Below are 13045 nucleotides of genomic sequence, written 5' to 3'. Positions count from 1 at the left end.
CTAGATATCTTGCCAGAAACACATATCCCAAATCTGAGGCAGCCCAGTGTTTCTGCCAGCACACACTCTTCCAAACTCAATTCTCCACAAGAAAGAGCACACAACACAAAAATCTCTGATCCAATTGATAAGATATGATTGCCCACCTAAATATATAAAGCCCTGTACACATCCATGCCTTAAGAATATTCATAAATACCTATAAATACACAGAGTGGAATCTTAACCTCAGCCTCCATGTCCTCCCCGCGGCTTCTCTTCCAGTCTCCCCCAGTTTTCCACCCCTTCCGTTACATTCTCCTCTTCCCTCAAAGTATTCTCTTGTCCATCCTTACTTCACGTTCAATAATAGGCCTGTTCTATCTTGTATCTGCCTATACTTATGTGATGACATCATCCCACCAGGTGGGTGTCAAGTTGGCCAGTTGTTGGCTGGCCATGCCATTGAACTTTGTTCTATCTGTAACTTTTCATGACATGTAGGCAGGGAAAAATTTGGGTTGAAGGTATAGTGGGTGGGTTGGTATCCCACACCCTTCATTGGAATTCTTGCCTGGCTATAGGAGGTAGCCACTCCAAGCTCCATGCCCCCTCTGGAAGGAGACTCAGATAGAGTCACCCTCGCATCCTCCCAAGAACCTCTCCAATTCCACGTCACCAGCTTGTTGCAGAGATGTCCCATTATCACCAATTTCACTTTTTCCTCTCAGGCGTCTACCTCAAACCCTAAACCCCCCATTTCTTTCTTTTTTTTTTTTTATTAACTTGAGTATTTCTTATATACATTTCGAGTGTTATTCCCTTTCCCGGTTTCCGGGCAAACATCCCCCTCCCCCCTCCCCTTCCTTATGGGTATTCCCCTCCCAAACCTCCCCCCATTGCCGCCCTCCCCCCCACAGTCTAGTACACTGGGGGTCTAGGGTAATTCAAGCATTTGGGCTAATAGCCACTTATCAATGAGTGCATACCATGTATGTCTTTCTGTGATTGGGTTAGCTCACTCAGGATGATATTTTCCAGTTCCAACCATTTGCCTACGAATTTCATAAACTCGTTGTTTTTGATAGCTGAGTAATATTCCATTGTGTAGATGTACCACATTTTCTGTATCCATTCCTCTGTTGAAGGGCATCTCGGTTCTTTCCATTTTCTGGCTATTATAAATAAGGCTGCGATGAACATAGTGGAGCACGTGTCTCTTTTATATGTTGAGGCATCTTTTGGGTATATGCCCAAGAGAGGGATAGCTGGATCCTCAGGCAGTTCAATGTCCAATTTTCTGAGGAACCTCCAGACTGATTTCCAGAATGGTTGTACCAGTCTGCAATCCCACCAACAATGGAGGAGTGTTCCTCTTTCTCCACATCCTTGCCAGCATCTGCTGTCACCTGAGTTTTTGATCTTAGCCATTCTCACTGGTGTGAGGTGAAATCTCAGGGTTGTTTTGATTTGCATTTCCCTTATGACTAAAGATGTTGAACATTTCTTTAGGTGTCTCTCAGCCATTTGGCATTCCTCAGCTGTGAATTCTTTGTTAGGCTCTGAACCCCATTTTTTTTTATTAACTTGAGTATTTCTTATATACATTTCAAGTGTTATTCCCTTTCCCGGTTTCCGGGCAAAATCCCCCTACCCCTCCCCTTCCTTATGGGTGTTCCCCTCCCAACCCTCCCCCCATTGCCGCCCTCCCCCCATAGTCTAGTTCACTGGGGGTTCAGTCTTAGCAGGACCCAGGGCTTCCCCTTCCACTGGTGCTCTTACTAGGATATTCATTGCTACCTATGGGGTCAGAGTCCAGGGTCAGTCCATATATAGTCTTTAGGTAGTGGCTTAGTCCCTGGAAGCTCTGGTTGCTTGACATTGTTGTACTTTTGGGGTCTCGAGCCCCTTCAAGCTCTTCCAGTTCTTTCTCTGATTCCTTCAACGGGGGACCTATTCTCAGTTCAGTGGTTTGCTGCTGGCATTCGCCTCTGTATTTGCTGTATTCTGGCTGTGTCTCTCAGGAGCGATCTACATCCGGCTCCTGTCGGTCTGTACTTCTTTGCTTCATCCATCTTGTCCAATTGGGTGGCTGTATATGTATGGGCCACCTGTGGGGCAGGCTCTGAATGGGTGTTCCTTCAGTCTCTGTTTTAATCTTTGCCTCTCCCTTCCCAGCCAAGGGTATTCTTTTTCCTCATTTAAAGAAGGAGTGAAGCATTCACATTTTGATCATCCGTCTTGAGTTTCGTTTGTTCTAGGGATCTAGGGTAATTCAAGCATTTGGGCTAATAGCCACTTATCAATGAGTGCATACCATGTATGTCTTTCTGTGATTGGGTTAGCTCACTCAGGATGATATTTTCCAGTTCCAACCATTTGCCTACGAATTTCATAGACTCGTTGTTTTTGATAGCTGAGTAATATTCCATTGTGTAGATGTACCACATTTTCTGTATCCATTCCTCTGTTGAAGGGCATCTCGGTTCTTTCCATTTTCTGGCTATTATAAATAAGGCTGCGATGAACATAGTGGAGCACGTGTCTCTTTTATATGTTGAGGCATCTTTTGGGTATATGCCCAAGAGAGGTATAGCTGGATCCTCAGGCAGTTCAATGTCCAATTTTCTGAGGAACCTCCAGACTGATTTCCAGAATGGTTTTACCAGTCTGCAATCCCACCAACAATGGAGGAGTGTTCCTCTTTCTCCACATCCTCGCCAGCATCTGCTGTCACCTGAGTTTTTGATCTTAGCCATTCTCACTGGTGTGAGGTGAAATCTCAGGGTTGTTTTGATTTGCATTTCCCTTATGACTAAAGATGTTGAACATTTCTTTAGGTGTTTCTCAGCCATTCGGCATTCCTCAGCTGTGAATTCTTTGTTTAGCTCTGAACCCCATTTTTTAATAGGGTTATTTGTTTCCCTGCGGTCTAACTTCTTGAGTTATTTGTATATTTTGGATATAAGGCCTCTATCTGTTGTAGGATTGGTAAAGATCTTTTCCCAATCTGTTGGTTGCCGTTTTGTCCTAACCACCGTGTCCTTTCCCTTACAGAAGCTTTGCAGTTTTATGAGATCCCATTTGTCGATTCTTGATCTTAGAGCATAAGCCATTGGTGTTTTGTTCAGGAAATTTTTTCCAGTGCCCATGTGTTCCAGATGCTTCCCTAGTTTTTCTTCTATAAGTTTGAGTGTGTCTGGTTTGATGTGGAGGTCCTTGATCCACTTGGACTTAAGCTTTGTACAGGGTGATAAGCATGGATCGATCTGCATTCTTCTACATGTTGCCCTCCAGTTGAACCAGCACCATTTGCTGAAAATGCTATCTTTTTTTCCATTGGATGGTTTTGGCTCCTTTGTCAAAAATCAAGTGACCATAGGTGTGTGGGTTCATTTCTGGGTCTTCAATTCTATTCCATTGGTCTATCTGTCTGTCTCTGTACCAATACCATGCAGTTTTTATCACTATTGCTCTGTAATACTGCTTGAGTTCAGGGATAGTGATTCCCCCTGAAGTCCTTTTATTGTTGAGGATAGCTTTAGCTATCCTGGGTTTTTTGTTATTCCAGATGAATTTGCAAATTGTTCTGTCTAACTCTTTGAAGAATTGGATTGGTATTTTGATGGGGATTGCATTGAATCTGTAGATTGCTTTTGGTAAAATGGCCATTTTTACTATATTAATCCTGCCAATCCATGAGCATGGGAGATCTTTCCATCTTCTGAGGTCTTCTTCAATTTCTTTCCTCAGTGTCTTGAAGTTCTTATTGTACAGATCTTTTACTTGCTTGGTTAAAGTCACACCGAGGTACTTTATATTATTTGGGTCTATTATGAAGGGTGTCGTTTCCCTAATTTCTTTCTCGGCTTGTTTCTCTTTTGTATAGAGGAAGGCTACTGATTTATTTGAGTTAATTTTATACCCAGCCACTTTGCTGAAGTTGTTTATCAGCTTTAGTAGTTCTCTGGTGGAACTTTTGGGATCACTTAAATATACTATCATGTCATCTGCAAATAGTGATATTTTGACTTCTTCTTTCCGATCTGTATCCCCTTGATCTCCTTTTGTTGTCTGATTGCTCTGGCTAGAACTTCAAGAACTATATTGAATAAGTAGGGAGAGAGTGGGCAGCCTTGTCTAGTCCCTGATTTTAGTGGGATTGCTTCAAGTTTCTCTCCATTTAGTTTAATGTTAGCAACTGGTTTGCTGTATATGGCTTTTACTATGTTTAGGTATGGGCCTTGAATTCCTATTCTTTCCAGGACTTTTATCATGAAGGGGTGTTGAATTTTGTCAAATGCTTTCTCAGCATCTAATGAAATGATCATGTGGTTTTGTTCTTTCAGTTTGTTTATATGATGGATCACGTTGATGGTTTTCCGTATATTAAACCATCCCTGCATGCCTGGGATGAAGCCTACTTGATCATGGTGGATGATTGTTTTGATGTGCTCTTGAATTCCGTTTGCCAGAATTTTATTGAGTATTTTTGCGTCGATATTCATAAGGGAAATTGGTCTGAAGTTCTCTTTCTTTGTTGTGTCTTTGTGTGGTTTAGGTATAAGAGTAATTGTGGCTTCGTAGAAGGAATTCGGTAGTGCTCCATCTGTTTCAATTTTGTCGAATAGTTTGGATAATATTGGTATGAGGTCTTCTATGAAGGTTTGATAGAATTCTGCACTAAACCCGTCTGGACCTGGGCTCTTTTTGGTTGGAAGAACTTTAATGACTGCTTCTATTTCCTTAGGAGTTATGGGGTTGTTTAACTGGTTTATCTGTTCCTGATTTAACTTCGATACCTGGTATCTGTCTAGGAAATTGTCCATTTCCTGAAGATTTTCAAATTTTGTTGAATATAGGTTTTTATAGTAAGATCTGATGATTTTTGAATTTCCTCCAAATCTGTAGTTATGTCTCCCTTTTCATTTCTAATTTTGTTAATTTGGACGCACTCTCTGTGTCCTCTCGTTAGTCTGGCTAAGGGTTTATCTATCTTGTTGATTTTCTCAAAGTACCAACTTTTGGTTTTGTTGATTCTTTCTATGGTCCTTTTTGTTTCTACTTGGTTGATTTCAGCTCTGAGTTTGATTATTTCCTGCCTTCTACTCCTCCTGGGTGTATTTGCTTCTTTTTGTTCTAGAGCTTTTAGGTGTGCTGTCAAGCTGCTGACATATGCTCTTTCCTGTTTCTTTCTGCAGGCACTCAGCGCTATGAGTTTTCCTCTTAGCACAGCTTTCATTGTGTCCCATAAGTTTGGGTATGTTGTATCTTCATTTTCATTAAATTCTAAAAAGTTTTTAATTTCTTTCTTTATTTCTTCCTTGACCAGGTTATCATTGAGTAGAGCATTGTTCAATTTCCACGTATATGTGGGCATTCTTCCCTTATTGTTATTGAAGACCAGTTTTAGGCCGTGGTGGTCCGATAGCATGCATGGGATTATCTCTATCTTTCTGTACCTGTTGAGGCCCGTTTTTTGACCAATTATATGGTCAATTTTGGAGAAAGTACCATGAGGAGCTGAGAAGAAGTTATATCCTTTTGCTTTAGGATAGAATGTTCTATAAATATCCGTTAAGTCCATTTGGCTCATGACTTCTCTTAGTCTGTCGACATCACTGTTTAATTTCTGTTTCCATGATCTGTCCATTGATGAGAGTGGGGTGTTGAAGTCTCCCACTATTATTGTGTGAGGTGCAATGTGTGTTTTGAGCTTTAGTAATTTTTCTTTTACGTATGTAGGTGCCCTTTTATTTGGGGCATAGATATTTAGGATTGAGAGTTCATCTTGGTGGATTTTTCCTTTGATGAATATGCAGTGTCCTTCCTTATCTTTTTTGATGACTTTTAGTTGGAAATTGATTTTATTTGATATTAGAATGGCTACTCCAGCTTGCTTCTTCTGACCATTTGCTTGGAAAGTTGTTTTCCAGCCTTTCACTCTGAGGTAGTGTCTGTCTTTGTCTCTGAGGTGTGTTTCCTGTAGGCAGCAGAATGCAGGGTCCTCATTGCGTATCCAGTTTGTTAATCTATGTCTTTTTATTGGGGAGTTGAGGCCATTGATATTGAGAGATATTAAGGAATAGTGATTATTGCTTCCCTTTATATTCATATTTGGATGTGAGGTTATGTTTGTGTGCTTTCATTCTCTTTGTTTTGTTGCCAAGACGATTAGTTTCTTGCTTCTTCTAGGGTATAGCTTGCCTCCTTATGTTGGGCTTTACCATTTATTATCCTTTGTAGTGCTGGATTTGTAGAAAGATATTGTGTAAATTTGGTTTTGTCATGGAATATCTTGGTTTCTCCATCAATGTTAATTGAGAGTTTTGCTGGATACAGTAACCTGGGCTGGCATTTGTGTTCTCTTAGGGTCTGTATGACATCAGTCCAGGATCTTCTGGCCTTCATAGTTTCTGGCGAGAAGTCTGGTGTGATTCTGATAGGTCTCCCTTTATATGTTATTTGACCTTTTTCCCTTACTGCTTTTAATATTCTTTCTTTATTTTGTGCGTTTGGTGTTTTGACAATTATGTGACGGGAGGTGTTTCTTTTCTGGTCCAATCTATTTGGAGTTCTGTAGGCTTCTTGTATGTCTATGGGTATCTCTTTTTTTAGGTTAGGGAAGTTTTCTTCTATGATTTTGTTGAAGATATTTACTGGTCCTTTGAGCTGGGAGTCTTCACTCTCTTCTATACCTATTATCCTTAGGTTTGATCTTCTCATTGAGTCCTGGATTTCCTGTATGTTTTGGACCAGTAGCTTTTTCCGCTTTACATTATCTTTGACAGTTGAGTCAATGATTTCTATGGAATCTTCTGCTCCTGAGATTCTCTCTTCCATCTCTTGAATTCTGTTGGTGAGGCTTGTATCTACAGCTCCTTGTCTCTTCTTTTGGTTTTCTATATCCAGGGTTGTTTCCATGTGTTCTTTCTTGATTGCTTCTATTTCCATTTTTAATTCCTTCAACTGTTTGATTGTGTTTTCTTTCAGGGATTTTTGCGATTCCTCTCTGTAGGCTTTTACTTGTTTATTAATGTTTTCCTGTGCTTCCCTAAGTGTGTTCATGTCTTTCTTGAAGTCCTCCAGCATCATGATCAAATATGATTTTGTAACTAGATCTTGCTTTTCTGGTGTGTTTGGATATTCCATGTTTGTTTTGGTGGGAGAATTGGGCTCTGATGATGGCATGTAGTCTTGGTTTCTGTTGCTTGGGTTCCTGCGCTTGCCTCTCGCCATCAGATTATCTCTAGTGTTACTTTGTTCTGCTATTTCTGACAGTGGCTAGACTGTCCTATAAGCCTGTGTGACAGGAGTGCTGTAGACCTGTTTTCCTCTCTTTCAGTCAGTTATGGGGACAGAGTGTTCTGCTTTCTGGCGTGTAGTTTTTCCTCTCTACAGGTCTTCAGCTGTTCCTGTGGGCCTGTGTCTTGAGTTCACCAGGCAGCTTTCTTGCAGCAGAAAATTTGGTCTTACCTGTGGTCCCGAGGCTCAGGTTCGCTCGTGGGGTGCTGCCCACGGGCTCTCTGCAGCGGCAGCAACCAGGAAGACCTGTGCCGCCCCTTCCGGGAACTTCAGTGCACCAGGGTTCCAGATGGTCTTTGGCTTTTTCCTCTGGCGTCCGAGATGTGTGTGCAGGGAGCAGTCACTTCTGGTTTCCCAGACTTGTCTGCCTCTCTGAAGGTTTAGCTCTCCCTCCCACGGGATTTGGGTGCAGAGAACTGTTTATCCGGTCTGTTTCTTTCAGGTTCCGGCGGTGTCTCAGGCACAGGGGTCCTGCCGCTCCTGGGCCCTTCCCCACGGGAGCCCAGAGGCCTTATACAGTTTCCTCTTGGGCCAGGGATGTGGGCAGGGGTGAGCAGAGTTGGTGGTCTCTTCTGCTCTGCAGCCTCAGGAGTGCCCACCTGACCAGGCGGTTGGGTCTCTCTCTCACCGGGTCTGGGAGCAGAGAGCTGCTGCGGGCCGGGATCCACGGGTGTGGGACTTCTGGTAAACACAGAACGTGCCCGGTCCTAGAGAAATTCTGCTTTCTTGTGTCCCAAGCTCACCAGGCAGCTTTCTTGCAGCAGAAAATTTGGTCTTACCTGTGGTCCCGAGGCTCAGGTTCGCTCGTGGGGTGCTCCCCACGGGCTCTCTGCAGCGGCAGCAACCAGGAAGACCTGTGCCGCCCCTTCCGGGAGCTTCAGTGCACCAGGGTTCCAGATGGTCTTTGGCTTTTTCCTCTGGCGTCCGAGATGTGTGTGCAGGGAGCAGTCACTTCTGGTTTCCCTGGCTTGTCTGCCTCTCTGAAGGTTTAGCTCTCCCTCCCACGGGATTTGGGTGCAGAGAACTTGAACCCCATTTTTTAATAGGGTTATTTGTTTCCCTGCGGTCTAACTTCTTGAGTTCTTTGTATATTTTGAATATAAGGCCTCTATCTGTTGTAGGATTGGTAAAGATCTTTTCCCAATCTGTTGGTTGCCGTTTTGTCCAAACCACAGTGTCCTTTGCCTTACAGAAGCTTTGCAGTTTTATGAGATCCCATTTGTCTATTCTTGATCTTAGAGCATAAGCCATTGGTGTTTTTTGCAGGAAATTTTTTCCAGTGCCCCTGTGTTCCAGATGCTTCTGTAGTTTTTCTTCTATTAGTTTGAGTGTGTCTGGTTTGATGTGGAGGTCCTTGATCCACTTGGACTTAAGCTTTGTACAGGGTGATAAGCATGGATCGATCTGCATTCTTCTACATGTTGACCTCCAGTTGAACCAGCACCATTTGCTGAAAATGCTATCTTTTTTCCATTGGATGGTTTTGGCTCCTTTGTCAAAAATCAAGTGACCATAGGTGTGTGGGTTCATTTCTGAAACCCCCCATTCTTGATTTCCTCCCCATACCTAAGCCTCGCCTCCTGTCCCATACAGTTTCCTCTTTTCATCCACTTTCTATGTCTATTTTATTTCCCCCTCTGACTGAGAATCCAACATCCTCTTTTCAGTCCTTCCTGTTAATTAGATTTTTGAGAATCTGTGAATCATAACATTCTTATCATGAACTTTAGGATTAAAATCCCCTTACAAGGAAGTACATACCATTTTGGTATTTCTAGGTCTGGATTACCTCACTTAGGATGATCTTTGCCAATTACATCTATTTGCATGCAAACTGCATAATGTGTTTGTCATTAATAGCTGAATAGCATTCCATTGTTTAAATGTACAACATTTTTGTTATCCATTCTTCTATTGAGGAACATCTAGGTTGTTTTGACTTTCTGGCTATTATGAAATAATGCACCTATAAATATAATTGAACAAATGTTCTTGTCATATGGTGGAGCATCTTATAGATATCTGCCCAGGAGTGGTGAATCTGCATCTTGAGATAGAACTATTCCAAAATTTCTGAGAAACTGGCAAATTGATTTTCAAAGTGGTGGTGGAAGTTTGTAGTCTCCCAAGAAATGAAGAAGCATTCCCTTTGTCCTACTTTCTCACAAGCACTTGTTTTCCCTGGAGTTTTTGAACTTAGCAATTCTAATGAGTGTAAAATGGAATCTCAGAATCCTTTTGATTTGCATTTTCTTGATGATGTTGAACATTTGTTTAAGTGCCTTTTGAGATTCTTCTGTAGAGAATTATCTGTTTATGTAGGTACACCATTTTTTCCATCTTTATTAAATTGGGTATTTCTTATTTACATTTCAAATGTTATTCCCTTTCCTGCTTTCCAGGCCAACATCACTGTAAGCCCTCTCCATCACTTTCTATATGGGTATTCCTCTTCCTAATCTCCTCCCCCCTCCGTTACAGCATTCCCCCAAAGAATACTGTTCACTGGGGATCCAGCTTTGGCAGGACCAAAGGCTTCCCCTTCCACTGGTGCCCTTACTAGGCTATTCATTGCTACCTATGGAGTTGGAGCCCAGGGTCAGGCCATGTATAGTCTTTGGGTAGTGGCTTAGTCCCTGGAAGCTCGGGTTGGTTGGCATTGTTGTTCATATGGGGTCTCAATCCCCTACAGCTCTTTCAGTCCTTTCTCTGAGTCCTTCAATGGTGGTCCCGATCTCAGTTCAGTGGTTTGCTGCTGGCATTCGCCAATGTATTTGCTGTATTCAGGCTGTGTCTCTTAGGAGAGATCTACATCCCATTCCTGTCAGTCTGCACTTCTTTGCTTCATCCATCGTCTCAAGTTTGGTGGTTGTATATGTGTGGGTCACATGTAGGGAAAGGTTTGAATGGGTGTTCCATCAGTCTCTGTTCTAAACTTTGCTTCCCTATTCGTCCCAAGGGTATTCTTGTTCCCCTTTTAAAGAAGGAGTGAAACATCCACATTTTGGTCATCATTCTTGAGTTTCATGTGTTCTGTGCATCTAGGGTAGTTCGAGCATTTGGACTAGTATCCACTTATCAATGAGTGCATACCACGAGTGTTTTTCTGTGATTGTGTTACATAACTCAGGAAGATATTTTTCAGTTCCATTCACTTGCCTATGAATTCCATGAAGTCATTGTTTTGGATAGCAGAGTAGTATTCCATTGTGTAGATGTACCACGTTTTCTGTATCCATTCCTCTGTTGAAGGGCATCTGGGTTCTTTCCAGCTTCTGGCTATTATAAATAAGGGTGCTATGAACATAGTGGAGCATGAATCTTTGTTTTCTGTTGGGGCATCTTTTGGGTATATGCCCAAGAGAGGTATAGCTGGGTCCATGGGTAGTACAATGTCCAATTTTCTGAGGAACCTCCAGACTGATTTCCAGAATGGTAGTACCAGTTTGCAATCCCACCAAAAATGGAGGAGTGTTCCTCTCTCTCCATATCCTCGCTAGCATTTGCTGTAGCCAGACTTTTTGATCTGTTTGATCTTAGCCATTCTGACTGGTGTGAGGTAGAATCTCAGGGTTGTTTTGATTTGCATTTCCCTCATGACTAATGATGTTGAACATTTCTTTAGGTGCTTCTCAGCCATTTGATATTCCTCAGCAGTGAATTCCTTCTTTAGCTTGGAACCCCATTTTTTTTTTTTGGTTCTTTTTTTCGGAGCTGGGGACCGAACCCAGGGCCTTGCGCTTCCTAGGTAAGCGCTCTACCACTGAGCTAAATCCCCAGCCCCGGAACCCCATTTTTTAATTAGGTTATCTGACTCCCTGCAGTCTAACTTCATGAGTTCTTTGTATATTTTGGATATAAACCCTCTATCAGTTGTAGGATTGGTAACAAACTTTTGCCAATCTGTTGGTTGCACTTTTGTCCTAACAACAGTGTACTTTGCCTTACAGAATCTTTGTAGTTTTATGAGATCCCTTGTTTTGATTCTTAAGCAATTGGTGTTTTGTTCAGGAAATTTTCTCCAGTGCCCTTGTGTTCTACATTGTTCCCCACCTTTTCTTCTCTTAGTTTGAGTGTATCTGGATTGATGTAGAGGTCCTTGATCCACTCGGACTTAAGCTTTGTACATGTTGATAAGCATGGATCGATCTGCATTACATGCTGACATTCAGTTGAACCAGCAACATTTGCTGAAAATGCTATCTTTTTTTCCATCAGATGGTTTTGGCACCTTTGTCAAAAGTCAAGTGACCATAGGTGTGTAGGTTCATTTCTGGGTCTTCAATTCTATTCCACTGGTCTATCTGTCTTTCTCTGTACCAATACCATGCAGTTTTTATCACTATTGCTCAGTAATACAGCTTGAGATCAGGGATAGTGATTCCCCCAGAAGTTCTTTTATTGTTGATAATAGTTTTAGCTATCATGGGTTTTTTGTTATTCCAGATGAATTTGCACATTTTTCTGTCTAACTCTATGAAGAATTGGATTGGAATTTTGATGGGGATTCCATTGAATCTGTAGATCGCTTTTTGTAAAATGACGATTTTTGCTATATTAATCCTGCCAATCCATGAGCATGGGAGATCTTTCCATCTTCTGAGGTCTTCTTCAATTTCTTTCTTCAGAGTCTTGAAGTTCTTTTTTGTTTCTTTTTTCTTTTCTTTTCTTTTTTTTTTTCGGAGCTGGGGACTGAACCCAGGGCCTTGCGGTTGCTAGGCAAGCACTCTACCACTGAGCTAAATCCCCAGCCCCTGAAGTTCTTATCATACAGGTCTTTCATTTGCTTGGTTAAAGTCACACCGAGGTATTTTATATTATTTGGGACTATTATGAAGGGTGTCGTTTCCCTAATTTCTTTCTCGGCTTGTTTCTCTTTTGTGTAGAGGAAGGCTACTGATTTATTTGAGTTATTTTTATACCCAGCCATTTTGCTGAAGGTGTTTATAAAGTTTAATAGTTCTTTGGTGGAACTTTTGGAACCACTTAAATATACTATCATATCATCTGCAAATAGTGATATTTTGACTTATTTCTTTCCAATCAGTATCGCTTTGATCTCCTTTTGTTGTCTGATTGCTCTGGCTAGAACTTCAAGAACTATATTGAATAAGTAGGGAGAGAGTGGGCAGCCTTGTCTAGTCCCTGATTTTAGTGGGATTGCTTCAAGTTTCTCTCCATTTAGTTTAATGTTAACTACTGGTTTGCTGTATACAGCTTTTACTCAGTTTAGGTATGGGCCTTGAATTTCTGTTCTTTCCAGGACTTTTATCCTGAAGGGTGTTAAATTTTGTCAATTGCTTTCTCAGCATCTACTGAAATGATTATGTGGTTTTTATCTTTCAGCTTATTTATATTGTGGATTACACTGATGGTTTTCAGTTTATTAAACCTGGGATGAAGCCTACTTAATCATGATGGATGATTGTTTTGATGCGTTCTTGGATTCTGTTTGCTATAATTTTATTGAGTATGTTTGTGTTGATATTCATAAGGGAAATTGGTCTGAAATTCTCTTTTTTTGTCGAGTCTTTCTGTGGTTTAGGTATAAGAGTAATTGTAGCTTCATAGAAGGAATTCAGTAGTGTTCTGTCTGATTCAGTTTTGTGGAAGAGTTTGGATAGGGTTGGTATGGGGTCTTTTATGAAGGTCTGATAGAATTTGGCACTGAACTAGCTTTTGATTCTGTTGATTCTTTGTATAGTCCTTTTTGTTTCTACTTGGTAGATTTTCAGCTATGAGTTTGATTATTTCCTGCCTT

The sequence above is a fragment of the Rattus norvegicus genome, chromosome 1 (assembly GCF_021556685.1).
Source record: "Rattus norvegicus strain SHRSP/BbbUtx chromosome 1, alternate assembly SHRSP_T2T, whole genome shotgun sequence".
In the NCBI taxonomy this organism is placed as follows: domain Eukaryota; kingdom Metazoa; phylum Chordata; class Mammalia; order Rodentia; family Muridae; genus Rattus; species Rattus norvegicus.
The sequence above is the reverse complement of the archived record's forward strand: the minus strand, read 5'-3'. Positions refer to the sequence as shown.